Source organism: Schistocerca serialis, chromosome 5, assembly GCF_023864345.2.
Source record: "Schistocerca serialis cubense isolate TAMUIC-IGC-003099 chromosome 5, iqSchSeri2.2, whole genome shotgun sequence".
NCBI lineage: Eukaryota > Metazoa > Arthropoda > Insecta > Orthoptera > Acrididae > Schistocerca > Schistocerca serialis.
Genome location: NC_064642.1, coordinates 54,026,468 through 54,047,921, shown reverse-complemented (window position 1 = coordinate 54,047,921; position 21,454 = coordinate 54,026,468).

Sequence of the window (21,454 nt, the reverse complement as noted above, 5' to 3'; positions counted from 1 at the left end):
ATTTCAGAATCTCTGCCTGACCATGATGTAATCTATCTGAAATCTTCCAGTATCACCTGGCCTTTTCCAAGTATATCTTCTCCTCTTGTGATTCCTGAACAGAGTATTCACTATTACTAGCTGAAATTTATTACAGAACTCAATTAGTCTTTCTCCTCTCTCATTCCTTGGCCCAAGCCCTTTTCTTCCACTCCTTCCTCTACAACTGTATTCCAGTCCCCCACGACTATTAGATTTTCATCTTTTCCTACGTACTGTATTACCCTTTCAATATCCTCACATACTTTCTCTATCTCTTTATCTGCAGCTTGTGACAATGGCATATATATATATATATATATATATATATATATATATATATATATATATATATATATATCAAAAGCAAACCAACACTGATAGTGACAGTTCATATATATATATATATATAATGGAAGGAAACATTCCACGTGGAAAAAATTATATATAAAAACAAAGATGAGGTGACTTACCGAACAAAAGCGCTGGCAGGTCGATAGATACACAAACAAACACAAACATACACACAAAATTCAAGCTTTCGCAACAAACTGTTGCCTCATCAGGAAAGAGGGAAGGAGAGGGGAAGACGAAAGGAAGTGGGTTTTAAGGGAGAGGGTAAGGAGTCATTCCAATCCCGGGTGCGGAAAGACTTACCTTAGGGGGAAAAAAGGACAGGTATACACTAGCACACACGCACATATCCATCCACACATTCAGACACAAGCAGACATATTTAAAGACCTATGTCTGCTTGTGTCTGTATGTGTGGATGGATATGTGCGTGTGTGCTAGTGTATACCTGTCCTTTTTTCCCCCTAAGGTAAGTCTTTCCGCTCCCGGGATTGGAATGACTCCTTACCCTCTCCCTTAAAACCCACTTCCTTTCATCTTCCCCTCTCCTTCCCTCTTTCCTGATGAGGCAACAGTTTGTTGCGAAAGCTTGAATTTTGTGTGTGTGTGTGTGTGTGTGTGTGTGTGTGTGTGTGTGTGTGTGTGTGTGTGTGTGTCTATATATATATATATATATATATATATATATATATATATATGAACTGTCACTATCAGTGTTGGTTTGCTTTTGATTCTGATAAGAACAACCCTATCACTGAACTGTTCTCAGTAACACATTCTCTGTCCTACCATCCTATATGTAACTAATCATACTCCTTGTTATACCATTTTCCGTTGCTGTTGATATTATCCTATACCCATCTGACCAGATATCCTGGTCTTCTTTCCATTTCATTTCACTGACCCCTACTGTATCTAGATTGAGCCTTTGCATGTCCCTTTTCAGATTTTCTAGCTTCCCTACCATGTTCAAGCTCCTGACATTTCACACCCCAACTTGTAGAATGTTATCCTTTTGTTAGTTATTCGATCTGTTTCTCATGGTCACCTTCTACCTGGCAGTCCCCTCCTGAAGGTCTGAATGGGGCACTATTCTGGAATCTTTTGCAAGTGGAGAGATCATCATGACAATTTTTCAATTACAGGTTACTTGTCAAGTGGATACACATTATGTGTCATTAATGCAGTGGTTTCCGTTGCCTTCTGCATTTTCGTGCTGTTAGTTGTTGCTGATTCTCCTGCATTTAGGGACAGTTTCCCACCCCAAGGACAAGAGAGTGCTGCTCCTCTGCCCCCTCTGACAAGGCCATTGACAAGAATGAGGGTGACTTCCTACGCAGGTCTTCGGTTGCCAATGCTGATTATTAATCAAAATTTAAGTAGTGGTGGGTTTTGACCACAAGTCTGAGGATATTTTGATTTATAATCAAAGACGCTACCCAAAGATCATGGGGTGTTGTGCTTTGATGTTATGTTGGAAAACATTATATTCATTGTTATGTACTAACATAACACTCTGGACTTACAAATGCCAAAATGTTAAAGACATTGATGACATTCGTATGCCGATTCTTAATATTGACACATACATAGAATTTTTGAAATTTGCATATGACATGTATGACAAAAGACTATACAAAAAATTGAAGTGGTAACTAATAAGACAGGCAAGACAAATCAAAGCAAAATGTGATTTTTATAGGTGATATGGACTCAACCTAAAAAAATAAGACTCTGACAGCATTGTGAAAAGTACTTCATAGAAGTGATAAGTACTGTATATAATTTTTAAAAGTCCCTTATGAGACAGAAAATTTTCCAAATACTGAATATTGAAAAGGTCATTGGAATTTATGAGTGCATTTGTACTGCATTACAAGGACAATTTGATCAAAAATGTGGACAGAAATATTTTCTTTATTCTGGTAAAGCTTAGTTGAGGAACAGTGGAAGATAATCACAACATTCTCTTATAATCTATTGACAGGTAGGGTGGTGTAACATATCAATTCTTGGAATAACATGTTCCAGTTTTATCCACTCAGCCCGACGAATGATATTCATGGGAACTGGGAACATTGTTTGGGTAGCTGTTAAGTGTGGAACATCCCACTGTGCATCCTCTGATTTCATAAGGTGAAGATGCAGTGTAAAAGACTTAATTTGGAGATTTCAAAAAGTACTAATCAAATATTTCCTTTGAATATAATATGTTAAAGTAAATGTTTGCTACCCCATAAATGTACTCATCAAGTCTCAGTTGAACTATTTAAAATTACTTATTATATTAAAAATATCAAATTTAAATCAATGAAAATATTCAATTTTTGAAAATACAGTGTAACTGGATAGACAAAAAATATACTCACCAAGTGGAAACAGGAGGAAACACATATAAAAGGCATTAAAGTTTGTTAGTTTTTGGAGCCAGTGGCTCCTTCTTCTGGCAGAGTTGAAGGGGAAGGAAGAGGAAGTGAAGAAAAATGACTGGTCAGTGTTAGGAAAAGGGGCAGAGTTCAGAAAAGTCGCCCAGAAACCTGGGTCAGGGGAGACTTACTTGACTTCCCTTTTCATCCCGTCCAGTAAGACTCCCCTGACCCGGGGTTCTGGGCAACTTTTCTGAAGTCTAACCCTTTTCCTAATCCTCACTAGTCCTTTTCCTTCACCCCTATTTCTTCCTCTTTAACCATTCTGCCAGAAGAAGGATAGGTCAGACAGTCTCAGGGAAGATCAAAAAGGGCTCCAGTCTCAAAGGGTACAGGGCAAAGAAACAACAAGAATCAACCAAGCAAAAGTCGGTATTGTAGTTGTAAATTGTCATAGCTGTGTTGGAAAAGTACCAGAGCTTCAAGCTCTGATAGAAAGCACTGAAGCTGAACTTGTTATAGCAACAGAAAGCTGGCTAAAGCTGGAGATAAATTCTGCCGAAATTTTTACAGAGGTGCAATTCATGTTCATAAAGGATAGATTAAACAAAGTAGGTGGTGGTGTGTTTGTGTCTGTTGGTAGTAGTTTATCTTGTAGTGAAGTTTAAATAGATAGTTCCTTCAAATTACTATGGGTAGAGGTTATACTCAACAGCCAACCAAAACAATAATTGGCTCCTTCTACCGACCCCCCAACTCAGATGATATAATAGCTGAATGCTTCAAAGAAAACTTGAACCTCATTACGAATAAGTACCCCACTCGTACAGTTATAATTGGTGGAGACTTCAATCTACCCTCAATTTGTTGGCGAAAATACATGTTCAAAGCCAGTGGTAGACAGAAAACATCTTCCGAAACTGTACTAAATGCTTTCTGTGAGAATTACTTTGAACAATTAGTTCATGAGCCCACACAAATTGTAAATGGTTGCAAAAACACACTTGACCTCTTAGCCACAAATAATCCTGATCTAATAGAGAGCGTCATGACGCATACAGGGATTGGTGAACACTAGGTTATTGCAGCAAGGCTCAAAACCATATCAACCCAAGCCACTAAAAATAAACACAAAATATATCTATGTTAAACAGCAGATAAAAATTCGCTTGATGCCTTCCTAAGAGAGAGTCTCCATTCCTTCCAAGCTAATTATGTAAGTGTAGACCAGATATGGCTCAAATTCAAAGATACAGTATCAACAGCAATAGATTCATACCGGATAAGTTAATAAGAGAAGGGACTGATCCAACATGCTACAAAAACATGCCAGATCACTGTTGCAGAAGCAACGAAAAAAGCATGCCAAATTTAGAAGAACGCGAAATCCCCAAGACTGGCTAAGTTTCACGGAAGCTCGAAATTTAGTGCGGACATCAATGTGAGATGCTTTTAAAAGTTTCCACAATGAAATATTGTCTAAAAGTATTTTAGAAAACCCAAAGATATTCTGGTCGTATGTTAAGTACACCAGTGGCAAAAAAAACAGTCAATAACGTCACTGCGCGATAGCGATGGAAATGTTACCGATGATGGTGCCACTAAAGCTGAGTTACTAAATAGTTTTCTGTAATTCCTTCACGGAAGAAGACGAAGTAAATATTCCAGAATTCTAAACCAGAACAATTTTTAGCATGAGTGACATAAAAGTAGATATCTTAGGTGTTGCGAAACAACTCAAATCACTTAAGAAAGGCAAGTTTTCCGGTCCAGATGGTATACCAATCAGGTTCCTTTTGGAGTATGCAAACACAATAGTGCCTTTCTTAGCAATCATATACAACTGCTCACTTGATGAAAGGTCTGTTCCTAAAGACTGGAAAGTAGCACAGGTCACACCAATATTCGAGAAAGGAAATAAGAGTAACCCATTGAATTACAGACCCATATCACTGACCTTAATTTACAGTAGGATTTTGGAGCATATACTGTACTCGAACATTATGAATCATCTTGAAGAAAATGACTTAGTGGTCACAGTTTGTAGCGACAGATGGTAAATCATTGAGTAGAACACAAGTGATATCTGGGCGTTTTGCAAGGTAGTGTCATAGACCCTCTGCTGTTCCTGGTTTACATAAATGATCTAGGTGATAATCTGAAGAGCCCCCTATGATTGTTTGCAGATGATGCTGTAATTTACTGTCTAGTAAAATCATCAGGCGATCGATTCCAATTTCAAAATGATCTAGAGAGAATTTCTGTATGGTGCGAAAAGCAGCAATTGGCACTAACCTATGAAAAGTGCGAGGTCATCCACATGGGCACTAAAAGAAATCCAATAAATTTTGGGTGTACAATAAATTGCACAAATCTAAGGGCTGTCAATTTGACTAAATACCTAGGAATTACAATTATGAGCAACTTAAATTGGAAAGACCACATAGATAATATTGTGGGGAAGGTGAAACAAAGATTGCGCTTTGTTGGCAGAACACTTAGAAGATTCAACAAACCCACTACAGAGACAGCCTACATTACACTTGTCCGTCCTCTGCTGGAATACTGCTGCACAGTGTGGGATCCTTACCAGTTAGGATTGATGGAGGACATCGAAAAAGTGCAAAGAAGGGCATCTTGTTTCGTGTTATCGTGCTATAGGGGTAAGAGTGTCACTGATATGATACCCGAGTTGGGGTGGCAGTTACTGAAACAAAGGCAGTTTTCTTTACAGCGAGATTTATTTACGAAATTTCAATCACCAACTTTCTCTTCCGAATGTGAAAATATTTTGTTGACACCCAGCTACATAGGGAGAAATGATCATCATAATAAAATAAGAGAAATCATAGCTCGAACGGAAAGATTTAGGTGTTCCTTTTTCCCATGTGCTGTTCAAGAGTGGAATGGTAGAGAAGTAGTATGAAAATGGTTCGATGAACCCTCTGCCAGGCACTTAATTGTGAACTGCAGAGTAACTATGTAGATGTAGATGCGCTGGCTCTGAAAGGATGCAGACTTTAGTACCTTTCATATGCATTAGAAAATTGCAGCGAAATGCAGGAAGATCTGCAGTGGATAGGCACTTGGTGCAGGGAGTGGCAACTGACCCTTAACATAGACAAATGTAATGTATTGCAAATACATAGAAAGAAGGATCCTTTATTGTATGATTATATGATAGCGGAACAAACACTGGTAGCAGTTACTTCTGTAAAATATCTGGGAGTATGCGTGCGGAATGATTTGAAGTGGAATGATCATATAAAATTAACTGTTGGTAAGGCAGGTGCCAGGTTGAGATTCATTGGGAGAGTCCTTAGGAAATGTAGTCCATCAACAAAGGAGGTGTCTTACAAAACACTTGTTTGACCTATACTTGAGTATTGCTCATCAGTGTGGGATCCATACCAGGTCAGGTTGACAGAGGAGATGAAGAAGATCGAAAGAAGAGCGGCACATTTCATCACAGTGTTATTTGGTAAGCATGATAGTGTTAAGGAGATGTTTAGCAAACTCAAGTGGCAGACTGTGCAAGAGAGGCGCTCTGCATCGTGGTGTAGCTTGCTGTCCAGGTTTCGAGAGGGTGCTTTTCTGGATGAGGCAACGAATATATTGCTTCCCCCTACTTATACCTCCCAAGGAGATCACAAATGTAAAATTAGAGAGATTAGAGTGCTCACGGAGGCTTTCCGGCAGTCGTTCTTCACGTGAACCATACGCAACTGGAACAGGAAAGGGAAGTAATGACAGTGGCACGTAAAGTGCCCTCCGCCACACACCGTTGGGTGGCTTGCAGGGTATAAATGTAGATGTAGATGTAGATGTGATCTTCTGCCTGTGGTTGGCGAGTAGATTTTGTATCTGTCCAATTACATTAAATACCAAATTTAGTATAATTGTGTTTTAGGGTTCATAATCAAAAATACAAACAGTTTTACTTTAAAAATTTCAAGATCTTATTAAGTAAACTCATATGACTTTTACATTAAAAATGGTTTTAATGGGAAATTGTTTTTTGGCCTATCTTTCTTGAAAAAGAAGCTTTATCATATGATAAAAGGGACTCACTCCTAGTGAGTACATGGCTGGCGACCACGAGGCCCCGAGGTGACCACAAGGTCCCAGCTGAGTCCTGGCATTGCTTTCCTATCTGGCCACCCTTGGCCAGCTCTTGTTCTTTTCCGACACTGATGCTATTAGGTTTCAAGGACTAGAAGTCTTTCATTTTCTAACCGATACTTCTCATGCAGCGTCTGACCCAGAGTGGGCAGCTGCAAAAGGCGTCTGATCCCACGTAAGGGGCAGCCTCCAGAACTGCGGAAGGCAACAGAATACCACCACAGATTATTTTCCCTGCATAATGCAGTCTCCATTTTATGCACAAAAACGGCTCCCTCTCATGTTAAATCAGTGTCCGGAGGTAAAATAATCCCCCATTCATATCTCTGGGGGGGGGGGGGGGGGGGGGGGACAACTTGAAAGGAGGCAAAAAATCAATCAAAACAAGAATTGGCGCCTGGAATGTCAGAACGCTACTACAAGCAGGAAAACTAGAAATCCTTGAAAGAGAGATGGAAAAGAATCATATGGACCTCATAGGAGTTACTGAGGTAAGATGGAATGGACGTGGAGAGTTACAGTCAGATGAATATGTATTCTACTACTAAGGAGGAGAAGTAAAAGGAATGAATGGAGTGGGAATGATTATGACAAAGGAATCGGCTAAATGTGTGGAATATGTGGACTGTGCAAATGACCGGGTTATTGGTGTAAGGCTGAAAGGAGCACAAAAAGATTTAATGATTGTCCAGGTGTATATGCCAACTTCAGAACATGATAACCAAATTGTAGGAATGTAATAGAGAGAATAATGGACGAACATAAAAAATGCTGCAAAATAGTAATGGGAGAGTGGAATGCCATTGTGGGAAAAGGTAAAGAGGGAAACATAGTGGGAAAAGGTAAAGAGGGAAACATAGTAGGCAGTCATGGTCTTGGAAAGAGAAATGATAGAGGTGAATGGCTAATAGACTTCTGCAGGGAAAGGCAGCTGATAGCAGAAAACACATGGTTCAAGAACCACGAGAGGAGGCTCTACACTTGGAAATCACCAGAGGACAAATACAGAAACCAAATCAATTATATACTGGTAGAAGATAGACACAGGAATGGAATCAAGAAGCCGTACACATTACCAGGTGCAGATATTAATAGTGACCACAACTTACTTATGGCAGAAATAGAAATAAGAATGAAAAAACTGAAGAATGCGACCATGGTGAAGAAGTGGGATCCAGAGAGGATAAGATCCAACAAAGAACAAATTACAGAAATGCTGTTACATGAGTTTCTAAACACATTACAAGACAAAGAACCACCTGATAATGTCAATGAGTACTAGAATATGCTGAAAGAGGGAATCATTAAAGCAGGACAGCAAGATATAGGATATGTAAAAGGGAAAAGGCCAAAAAACCATGGGTTTATCATGATTTCCAAGATGGAGAAGAAAATTTAAAAACAAGAACACTGAAGATGCAAGAAAGATATACCAAAGGTTAAATAATGAACTGCAAAGAGGAACAGAGCAGATTAGGAAAAAATGGGTAAAAGAGGAATGTGATGCAATTGAAGAAGTGGACAGGAAGGGAAGATACAACTTACTATACAACAGAGTAAAGACCAAGCCAAGACATGGGAACAAAACAGAGCAGGAAGTGCTACTATGGAAATTTTGAGTAAAGACGAAGAGGTGGTGTACAAAGATCATGACGATGTCCTCCAGAGATGGGAAGAATATCTAAAAGAGCTATATGACACAAATAGCAAACCAGAAAATTTGGAACTTGAATCACACAGCAGTGTAAGTGATGATGCGAAAGGACCAACCATCATAATGGAAGAAGTAAAGTCTGCCATAGCTGCAATGAAAAATGGCAAAGCTGTAGGTACAGATATGATACCAGGAGGAATACTAAAATGCTTGAACCAAGATGGAATAAGAGATATTGAGGTTTTGTAATAAAATATATGACAGTCGTGAATGGCCTGAGGACTTTCTGACAACAGTAATAATTTCATTACCGAAAAAACAAGGAACTAAGAAATGCAGCGAGCACAGGACAATCAGCATCATTTCACATGCAGCCAAAGTGATGTTTAAGAATGATTAATAAAAGACTTGAAAAAGTAATGGAGGAGAATCTTGTCAAGGAGCAGTTTGGTGTTAGATGGAATACAGGCACCAGAGATGCAATAGGGCTCCTACGAATCTTTGGAGAAAGGTCTATTGAAAAAGAAAGAGACCTATATATGTGCGTCATTGATCTAGAAAAGGCATTTGACAGTGAGGTTTGGGACAAGCTGGCGACTGTAATGAGGGAAAAGAGAGTGGACTGGAAAACCAGAAGACTTGTAAACTCATTAAATCTTAATCAAAAAGCCTCAGTTAAAGTGAGAGGAGAAAGTACAAACTGGGTCGGACTAGGAAGAGGAGTAAGACAAGGATGCTGTCTATCACCTACTCTTTTCAACCTCTACTTAGAAAATGTGATTGACCAATGCTCATCAGATGACAAAGGAGTAGAAATTGGAGGAAGAGGGTAGGATGTTTGAGGTTTGCTGATGACATGGTCTTTCTAGTCACAGGGGAAAAAGAATTATAGGATTTGGTGGACACCATTGAAGCAAATGGAAAAAATTATGGGATGAAAATTAACACAAAGAAAACAAAAGTATTGGCACTAGGATGAGATAAAGAAATAAAAATTATGCTGAATGGAGAAATACTAAAACAGGTGCAAAATTTTAAGTATCGTGGAAGCAGGATAGACACCCCCTGGAAGTGCACCACAGAAATTAAAACAAGGACAGCAAAGGCAAAAGAGGTGTTCTGTAAGAAAAGGAGAATTTTCTGCAGCGGTCTGGACAGAGAATTCAGGAAGAGACTCATGAAATGTCTCGTAAGGAGTGTTCTTCTATGTTGTTGTTGTTGTGGTCTTCAGTCCTGAGACTGGTTTGAGGCAGCTCTCCATGCCACTCTATCCTGTGCAAGCTTCTTCATCTCCCAGTACCTACTGCAGCCTACATCCTTCTGAATCTGCTTAGTGTATTCATCTCTTGGTCTCCCTCTACGATTATTACCCTCCACGCTGCCCTCCACTGCTAAATTGGTGATCCCTTGATGCCTCAGAACATGTCCTACCAACCGATCCCTTCTTCTGGTCAAGTTGTGCCACAAACTCCTCTTCTCCCCAATTCTATTCAATACCTCCTCATTAGTTATGTGATCTACCCATCTAATCTTCAGCATTCTTCTGTAGCACCACATCTCGAAAGCTTCTATTCTTGTCTCATCCAAACTATTTATCGTCCATGTTTCACTTCCATACATGGCTACACTCCATACAAATACTTTCAGAAACGACTTCCTGACACTTAAATCTATACTCGATGTTAACAAATTTCTCTTCTTCAGAAACGCTTTCCTTGCCATTGCCAGTCTACATTTTATATCCTCTCTACTTTGACCATCATCAGTTATTTTGCTCCCCAAATAGCAAAACTCCTTTACTACTTTAAGTGTCTCATTTCCTAATCTAATTCCCTCACCATCACCCGACTTAATTTGACAACATTCCATTATCCTTGTCTTGCTTTTGTTGATGTTCATCTTATACCCTCCTTTCAAGACACTGTCCATTCCGTTCAACTGCTCTTCCAAGTCCTTTGCTGTCTCTGACAGAATTACAATGTTATCAGTGAACCTCAAAGTTTTTATTTCTTCTCCATGGATTTTAATACCAACTCCGAACTTTTCTTTTGTTTCCATTACTGCTTGCTCTATATACAGCTTGAATAGCATCGGCGAGAGGCTACAACCCTGTCTCACTCCCTTCCCAACCACTGCTTCCCTTTCATGTCCCTCGACTCTTATAATTGCCATCTGGTTTCTGTACAAATTGTAAATAGCCTTTTGCTCTCTGTATTTTACCCCTGCCACATTCAGAATTTGAAAGAGAGTATTCCAGTTGACATTGTCAAAAGCTTTCTCTAAGTCTACAAATGCTAGAAATGTAGGTTTGCCTTTCCTTAATCTTTCTTCTAAGATAAGTTGTAGGGTCAGTATTGCCTCACGTGTTCCAACATTTCTACGGAATCCAAACAGATCTTCCCTGATGTTGGCTTCTACCAGTTTTTCCATTCGTCTGTAAAGAATTCACGTTAGTATTTTGCAGCTGTGACTTATTAAACTGGTAGTTTGGTAATTTTCACATCTGTCAACACCTGCTTTTTTTTTGGGATTGGAATTATGATATTCTTTTTGAAGTCTGAGGGAATTTCGCCTGTCTCATACATCTTGCTCACCAGTTGGTAGAGTTTTGTCAGGACTGGCTCTCCCAAGGCTGTCAGTAGTTCTAATGGAATGTTGTCTACTTTTGACTCAGGTCTTTCAGTGCTCTGTCAAACTCTTCACGCAGTATCATATCTCCCATTTCGTCTTCATCTACCTCCTCCTCCATTTCTATAATATTGTCCTCAAGAATATCGCCCCTGTATAGACCCTCTATATACTCCTTCCACCTTTCTGCTTTCCCTTCTTTGCTTATAACTGGGTTTCCATCTGAGCTCTTGATATTCATGCAAGTGGTTCTCTTTTCTCCAAAGGTCTCTTTAATTTTCCTGTAGGCAGTATCTATCTTACCCCTCGTGAGATAAGCCTCTACATCCTTACATTTGTCCTCTAGCCATCCCTGCTCAGCCATTTTGCACTTCCTGTCGATCTCATTTTTGAGACGTTTGTATTCCTTTTTGCCTTCTTCATTTACTGCATTTTTGTATTTTCTCCTTCATCAATTAAGTTCAATATTTCTTCTGTTACCCAAGGATTTCTACTAGCCCTCGTCTTTTTACCTACTTGATCCTCTGCTGCCTTCACTATTTCATTCCTCAAAGCTACCCATTCTTCTTCTATATGGAACTGAAGTATGGACTTTGAGGAAGAAAGACAGAGAAAGGCTTGAGGCTTTTGAGATATGGATATGGCGGAGTATGGAAAGAATAAGTTGGATGGACAGAGTAAAAAATGAAGAGGTACTGAGAAGAGTGGGGGAGAAAAGACAGTTACTAGATGTAATAAAAATAAGAAAAAGAAATTGGATTGGGCATATATTAAGAAAGAATGATGGACTAATAAAATCTGTTTAGAAGGTTATGTAGAAGGAAAAAGGAAGCGAGGTAGGAAGAGATTCCAGATACTGGATGACGTGATGGACGGTACAACATATAGCAGCCTTAAGAAGGAAGCAATGGATCGCAGAAAATGGAGAGGCAAAGGACCTGCTAATATACTGGATAACTTATGATGATGATCATATGACGTGCAAACTTTTGTCAGGCAGGTTAACTAGAGCACACTTTCCATATTTTGCTCTTTTTTCTTTACATGTGAAGATTTATTTTTATTTTTCTGTCATGCCTTGCACATTTTTTGGCTGATTTAATTTTAAAACACACGTCTTTGTTAGTTAGTTATATGTTACATAGGTAATCTGAGCAATTCTTTTATTGAAAAGATGTGGAATGAGTCAGTTTACATCATATATGTACGTGATTGGTGTTAACATTAATGGTCACACTACTTTTTTAGTCCTACTCATGCAATCACACTTAAAAACACATTAAAAAATGAACGGGCTACCAGGTTTTAAATAGAAACCCATCCACAGAATAAATGGATTTATCCAGGAGAAATGATTTTAAAATTTTCTTGGCTGTCTGTCAGACATTTCATGTTATCAGAAAAATGATTGAAGAATTTTGTTACTGCATACTGAAGTCCATTCTGAACCACTGACAGGGTTAATAATGGGTAATAAAGGTTATTTTTTCCTGTAGTGTTGTAGGTATGTATATCAGTGTTCTTCTAAAATGGCAATGGACTATTTATGATTAAATAAAATTATGGCATTTCAGTCTTTGATCACTATTTTTTATTTTCAATGACCACTTTCAGGCTAGCTGCCCACCTTCAGATCATATACTGCAGTTACAGAGTAACTTGTCAGTTACTCTGTAGCTGCAATATATGATATGGTATTTCAGTCTTTGATCATTATTTTTTTATTTTCAATGACCAGTTTCAGGCTAGCTGCCCATCTTCAGATCATATATTCTCTGTAACTGCAATATATGATCTGAAGATGGGCAGCTAGCCTGAAACCAGTCATTGAAAATAAAAAATAGTGATCAAAGACTGAAATGCCATATTTTTATTTAAACAACGATCACAGAAATCCCATTAAGACAATCATGTCTAGTTTTAATAAACTATTTATGATTAATTTCATAGGTGAATATATGTATTGTGACTGCGCAGCTAAAATACCTAGTTCCAAGTAGAGATACCTAGGTGATGTTCATGAGTGAACACTACATACAGTATTATTCTTACCGCTTGCTTTTGTGCAGTTAGTACTTTCTTTCTAAATGATGGGTTACCCCAGAAAATCATTTCACAAGACATATTGAGTGAAAGTATGCAAAATTTGCCAGGAGGTTAATTTGTTTGTTTCCAAGATTAGCAATTATGTGAAGAGCAAGGTAGCTAAAATTAGTTGTTTGAAAAGCTCAGTACTATACTTTTTCAGTTGTGGTTGTCACTTTGCGAATGTTAAATTCATGACTTCAGTAATCAGTGTAGTAATATTGAAAGAACACTGACATATACTGGTTTGACATGAAGATTACTGTCATATCATTCCATGTAGGCTTTCACGGCCGGCGTCTTTATCAGTAAACTCTTCCGGGCTAAGTTGCCGTGGTCGATCTGTAGAACTTCTTCTCCCTGACGTTTCGTTCTCAACTACGGAGAACATCTTCCGAGGTGAGTCGACGACTGGCTGCTAGGAGCTGGGGCCGCCGCTTATATAGAGATCGTAGGGGGCGCCACCACACGTCACATGGCGTCGATGTGCAGCTATCTCTGGCTATCGTCTGTTCTCTCGATTGCAGGCAATCGATTGTCACGTGATTGATGCAACGTCGACCGCCATATCTTATCCAATTTTAATCCTTCTTCTTTACGATTAAAATTGTATTGATGTTTGTGGATTTCAATTGCCTCTCTATACATACGTGTATAATAGTGCGACGTCCTCGCTAGCACGCTTGTTTCATCAAATTTTATGTCGTGATCTCCATCCTTAAAAACATGTTCCGCTACTGCTGATTTGTCGATATGTCCCAAGCGACAGTTTCTTTTGTGCTCCGTCAACCGTGTATTGATGCTTCTTTTAGTAGTTCCTATGTAAACCCTGCCGCAACTACACGGAATTTTATATACCCCTGGGGTGGCTAGGGGGTGACGAGCATCTTTTGTTGATCTTAGGCATTCACTGATTTTCTTAGTAGGTCTAAAAATGGTCTCTACCTGAAACTTGGCTAGTACTTTTCCAATGCGATCCGTGATATTATGGATGAACGGAAGAAATACTTTTCCAGCTGATGGTTGTTGCTGTCTCCTATTTTTAGGCATTTTTCTATTTGGGTGAAGTGCTCGATTAATCTCGTTTTTTGTATAACCATTTTTCGCAAAGGCCATTCGTAAATGATTTAGTTCTTCTTGTAAGTAGCCTGGTTCACAAATATTATTGGCCCTATCCACTAGTGTTTTTATGACCCCCCTCTTTTGCCTAGGGTGGTGGTTTGAGTTCTTATGGAGGTAGCGATCGGTATGTGTACCTTTCCTGTAGCCAAAAAAAGCCCCTCGAAGTGGTATCGGTATGTGGATGATACCTTTGTAATATGGAATCATGAGGAAGAAGACTTGAATGATTTTCTGGTACACTTAAATAGCATCAACCCAAAGATTAAATTTACTATGGAGAAGGAGAAGAATGGACAACTTAACTTCTTGGATGTATCAGTTATCAAACGGGCGGATGGGACCTTAGGCCATAAGGTCTACAGGAAAGGTACACATACCGATCGCTACCTCCATAAGAACTCAAACCACCACCCTAGGCAAAAGAGGGGGGTCATAAAAACACTAGTGGATAGGGCCAATAATATTTGTGAACCAGGCTACTTACAAGAAGAACTAAATCATTTACGAATGGCCTTTGCGAAAAATGGTTATACAAAAAACGAGATTAATCGAGCACTTCACCCAAATAGAAAAATGCCTAAAAATAGGAGACAGCAACAACCATCAGCTGGAAAAGTATTTCTTCCGTTCATCCATAATATCACGGATCGCATTGGAAAAGTACTAGCCAAGTTTCAGGTAGAGACCATTTTTAGACCTACTAAGAAAATCAGTGAATGCCTAAGATCAACAAAAGATGCTCGTCACCCCCTAGCCACCCCAGGGGTATATAAAATTCCGTGTAGTTGCGGCAGGGTTTACATAGGAACTACTAAAAGAAGCATCAATACACGGTTGACGGAGCACAAAAGAAACTGTCGCTTGGGACATATCGACAAATCAGCAGTAGCGGAACATGTTTTTAAGGATGGAGATCACGACATAAAATTTGATGAAACAAGCGTGCTAGCGAGGACGTCGCACTATTATACACGTATGTATAGAGAGGCAATTGAAATCCACAAACATCAATACAATTTTAATCGTAAAGAAGAAGGATTAAAATTGGATAAGATATGGCGGTCGACGTTGCATCAATCACGTGACAATCGATTGCCTGCAATCGAGAGAACAGACGATAGCCAGAGATAGCTGCACATCGACGCCATGTGACGTGTGGTGGCGCCCCCTACGATCTCTATATAAGCGGCGGCCCCAGCTCCTAGCAGCCAGTCGTCGACTCACCTCGGAAGATGTTCTCCGTAGTTGAGAACGAAACGTCAGGGAGAAGAAGTTCTACAGATCGACCACGGCAACTTAGCCCGGAAGAGTTTACTGATAATTACTGTCATATTTTTGTGAACTTCCTAGATTTTTGTATACCTATAGTTAAGTTTGGTTTATAATTTTATTGATGTGTTTTCACATAATGATGCATCTGCCCAGTGAAACCTTTGTGCAAGATTCTGTTGAAACACACATTTTTCTTGTTTTATTATAGCTCTACTAGATTTTTACATGCGCCTATCAATGCACATTTCTGTCATTTTTACATTATTCTAAAATAATGTAAATGTAAGATGTAGAATGTTCTCTCCTGTTATGTTGAAAACTGTTGTTGAGAATGATAGCTATTTTGAATAAAAACGTAACTGAAAATCAACCAAGGCATGATGGAAAATAAAAGATGACTATACAACATATCCAAGATTAAATTTTTACCTCTTTCCCTTGAGTATAAAATATGCCATAGTAGATGGCATAAGGCCTTAGGAACTATTATGATCCTATTCAACATTCATACCCAATAGTGCATTATTTTAAATACTTATTTTCAGAGTTAGGTAACTGAGTGTCACGTATTGTATTTTCTTTTTGTAGTTGGGCTTTGAGGTGGGCATACTTTTCCATTTGGAAAACCTTAGCTTGTGGTTTGATCCAGTCAGCTAGTGCCCATGTAGCACTATCTACTCAGCCCCAGGATACGGCTAAGAGGTCCAATGAGATATTTAAATGTAGTGAGAGTAATTTTGTGGACAGCATATGCAGTTACCATCATGTATAACATAGTCACCCTCTCATTATGGCTGCACTTGCATGTCACTTTATTCCAACAGCAGCCTCAGAGTCAATATGACATTTAAATTTGGGAAAAGTAGGAATACTCTGCTTTTCAAAGAATATTTTGGAAGTTTTGACATTCTACATTACATCTGCACCTATACTCTGCAAACCACCATGAAGTGCATGGGAGAGGGTATGTCTCATTGTACCAGTTATTAGGGTTTCTTCCTGTTCCATTCATGTATGGAGCAGAGGAAGAATGATTGTTTGAATGCCTCTGTGTGTGCTGTAATTTTTCTAATCTTGTCCTCATATGAGTGGTACATTGGGGATTGTAGTATATCCATAGAGTCATCATTTAAAGCCAGTTCTTGAAACTTTGATAGTAGACTTTGTAATCTTACCTTCCCTCATATCACCTGTTGATTCATAATGAATTCATTTAATATGCTTTGAGAGGAGTAAGATTTACAATAAACATTTTACTTATCTTCTTTTCTTGTAGTTGGCTCCTGTTCTGCAAATCTTGTTGTTGATTCTTGGGGCCGAAATTTTTGACATTGTAAGTTCCAAATGACATGATAATGCTGAAGTAAGCCTGCTCTGTAATTTCTGTTTCTGTAACTTTTTTGTTCTATCACATTTTCCTATATCGTACTGTCTTTACATTTTCCACTTCATTATCAAAAATTACATTGTTATTGCCAAACATAAAAACACATCCAATTACATCTCAGGCATGCCCACTACTACTTCATTCTGCGGTATGTAATCTTACCCTCCCACACATCACTATTAAATTCACTTTCTTAGTATCTTCACTATTTTCAAAAGCTTTGAGAGGGATAAGTGTACAAAAAAAAAAGGTTCAAATGACTCTGAGCACTATGGGACTTAACATCTGAGGTCATCAGTCCCCTAGAACTTCAAACTACTTAAACCTAACTAACCTAAGGACATAAACACACATCCATGCCTGAGGCAGGGTTCGAACCTGCGATCGTAACGGTAGCGGTCGCGCGGTTCCAGACTGAAGCGCCTAGTACCGTTCAGCCACTCCGATAAGTGTACAAAGTAATAACTTTTTTACTTATCTTGTTGTTGTTGGCGATGACTCAAAGTCTTGTCTAGGAGTACATTCTTGCTGCTGAAAATTTTGATTTAACATTATGGGTTCTTGTTGCACAAAATAACTGTTGAAGAGTTGCCTGTTGCTGTAAATATTTTTTTATTTTATCCCATTCTTCTAAATCACACTGACTAGATAATTCCCACATTCAAAAAACCAATAATTACATGTTGTTGACAAGTTTAGCAAAATAAGTACATTTCCATCTGAGGCATGCCCACCACTATTTACATTCTGCAGAACTCACAATTTCCAAGGAAATACAGAAGCGTCCGATCTTACCCGTCGGCTTTGACCCATGACGTCACAAATACCGCGGAAACGACTATAAACAATTCCAATATGGCGGATATAAAAACATCGCATACGTATTGTAAACACTGAAATACACAAGTTTCACAAAAAGCCTAATGACTGTAACGGGACAAGCGTGGGAAATTAGGGGTTTTTGGGTGCGGAGAAACTAAATATACAGAAATGTAGCCACCGACCGCCATTCAAAACCACGCAAAACAACGAAATAAATCAACATCACAAAACTGACCAAATACCAAAAAACACATTCCTATCCATAATCGGACACTTCCCTTAACCTATATAGCTCAACAGAACCTACCGATCACATCCCCCAATAGAAAACTAAGAAACGAAAGCTTCCCTTACACCTACATACATCGGCACTTATGCAGTTTAGCAGGTACGGAAAAAATTTTTCATTTTTTTTCAAAATTTGATCATCATGTGTCGTTATGCGGTGGGGGGAGTCTGCAGTGCCCCCCCATCCCCCCACAGGCTTCATTAGTGTCAAATCAATATTTTCGAATCATAGGCGGCCGCTGCCGCGGCCGCATTCCAAAAACAAACTCCCAACCTAACCTCAAGTGGGCTACGCTACAGATCAATATGGTCATCAAATTGCTTCATATTACGTATACATGTTCATTAGTGTCAAATCAATATTTTCGAATCATAGGCGGCCGCTGCCGCGGCCGCATTCCAAAAAAAAAACTCCCAACCTAACCTCAAGTGGGCTACGCTACAGATCAATATGTTCATCAAATTGCTTCATATTACGTATACATGTTCATTAGTGTCAAATCAATATTTCCGAATCATAGGCAGCCGCTGCCGCGGCCGCATTCCAAAAAAAAACTCCCAACCTAACCTCGTATTCAGGGCTACGCTACAGATCAATGTGTAGGTCCCTTACGTCACGGGTCAAAGCCGACGCGTGAGATCGGATGTTTCCAACCTATACCCAATACACAAAACATACATAAATAACCAAAAAAAAAAAACGGAACTTACCTCAAAAAAGTTCCAGCTCCACAAACTAGATTGGCCACCACAATCACACACAAATGCACACACGCACGCACGCACACACACACACACACACACACACACACACACACACACATACAAAAACACACACACACACACCAACGAAAAAATACTGAACTAAAATAAAAACCCAACCCACCCAAACGTCAACCCCCTCCCCCACAACTCCAAAATACAACACACAAACACTATACAACAAAATAAACCACCCACCCACCTACCCAGCCCACCCTAACTAACCACTTTCGGTCTATACATTTTACCCACAGCCCTTAAAAAAACCCGAAGAATGCAATAGCCCTCTGGGACACTCTTCCGCCAACAGTACTCATCTAAATGAGACTGAAGGTTGGAAGAGCGCCTCTTCCCCCTCCCAAGAACTGACTTAACCGCTCCCCACATCCCCTCAATTGTGTTAGTGCAAGCCCCAGTATCATAATTCTTAAACTCTAGACTGTGGTTCACTACTAAATGATTAAATCCCCTCTCACCCAACCCCCTATATGAAGAAAACGCATCTGAAACTACTGTGGACCCCGGCTCTACATACTCCTCAATTAACCCCACTAATTCAGGCTTCGACCTCCCCTCCACAACCCTAAAAACACATTCAGTACCCCCACCCCCCTGAACAACAGCCCCCCACACCCAAAGACCAGCCACAGACTTCCCCCTCCCATACTTCCTTTTACCAAACTGCGACTCATCCACCTCCACAAGCACCCCATGCCCACCCAACTTACCCCTGTACTTAATAAATTCGGAACACACCTCATGACAAAAGGAATACCAGTCTAAAACAGTCCTCTCACTCACACCAGTCTCAAACGCGCAAAAACTCTGCCCGCAACTATAACAAAAATAATACGTAATAAGCACAATCTCACGCATGGCCAATCTAGACTTCTCGAACCAGGTACCACGCCTTACAGAACGCCATACGCCATCTTTCCGGCAACACCACATGTATCCATCCCTGGTCCGAGAGTCCGGAACTTTAACCAATTTCATAGGTTCACCGCACACACCGCACTTCACGACCTCGGCAATTAAGCCAAATAGCTGAAGAAATTTAATCAGCTCTAAAGCTGTCTCCCCCATCATCGCCCTCAACCGAACACTGTTAAGGCGGTCTTTCATATCCATTCCTGAACAAAAAACCACAACCAAATACACTCAATAACAAACTCACCCGACGTACAGCAATGAGCATTAAATTAACCATTAACTCACTAATAGAAATTCCGCTTCAAATCCAACACCTGAGCAACAGAAAACTGACCCCACCACACGAAACAAATGAAACAAACGAAAACCATGAACACACCACCAGAGAGCACGACAAACAAAAACAAGACATCTACAAACACGCCACAATCGCAAATCAAACTCCGCGCCGTAATGACGTCACACACCACAACACGCTTACGTCACGGGTCAAAGCCGACGGGTAAGATCGGACGCTTCTGTTGACCCCAAAAAACCAATAATTACATGTTGTTGACAAGTTTAGCAAAATAAGTACATTTCCATCCGAGGCATGCCCACCACTATTTACATTCTGCAGAACTCACAATTTCCAAGGAAATACAGAAGCGTCCGATCTTACCAGAAGAATATATTTGATCATGTGTAGGAATCAATCAGCCACATAAACCACAGTATTTACAGATATGTTGACTCATGAAAGAACAAAATTATGGAAAAATATTAGGGCCTAAGTTTTTCAACATGGGGATCAACCCATGAATCTAAACCACCTTGGGTACAAACCAGCAAAAACGTTTTTACACAACAGTATTAATAAAGTTCATAATCATATCAATGAGTTCAATTATATGCTATGAGAAGCATCTAGCTTCAATCAATGGTTGTACACTCTCCTTGACTAAACACTCACCCAGTCACAATTACCAGGATACCCAAAACAGAGCTAATCATGAGTCTGTCCACAACTTAAGATCCAATCAGATACAATATTGCAATATTCAGGATAAATTCAAGTAAACATAGCCATAGTTAGCTTTGAATGATGACACAATCCAGAAGCTTGAGAACCAAAATCAGAGCATGAAAGCAGTCATGTATACATATTGTTATATTGTCCATACTAGTAAATGTCTTCCACACTAACCTACATACACATAGACGTAGAAGATTCATTTGCAATTAATAAAAAAATACATACTGATTTAAAGTTACATAATGACTGTAGAGTCAATCCACCAATAAAAAAAATGCATTTATGCTGAATAACACTGTCTTTAGCAGTCTTGGTTAACAATTCACAAATATCAGACACAACACACTTTCCAGTCGACATATGCTTGAGTATGTTACCCAGCATCCATAATCTCTTGCAAGATGACTGATTCAGTAGGGTACTGCCATATGGCAGTATGAGGAGTGGATCTGCCCACATCTTTTAGCTTTCTTCTTAGAGTTATCATCACACGTTCCAACAGATCCTGCCTAGCATTCACATCAAATCCTGAAACATTGTTTTGTGTACTAAATATGTTGTTCAATACCTTCTTCACATCACGTAAGATATGATCTCCATCTTTATTTTACATAGTCAATTATACA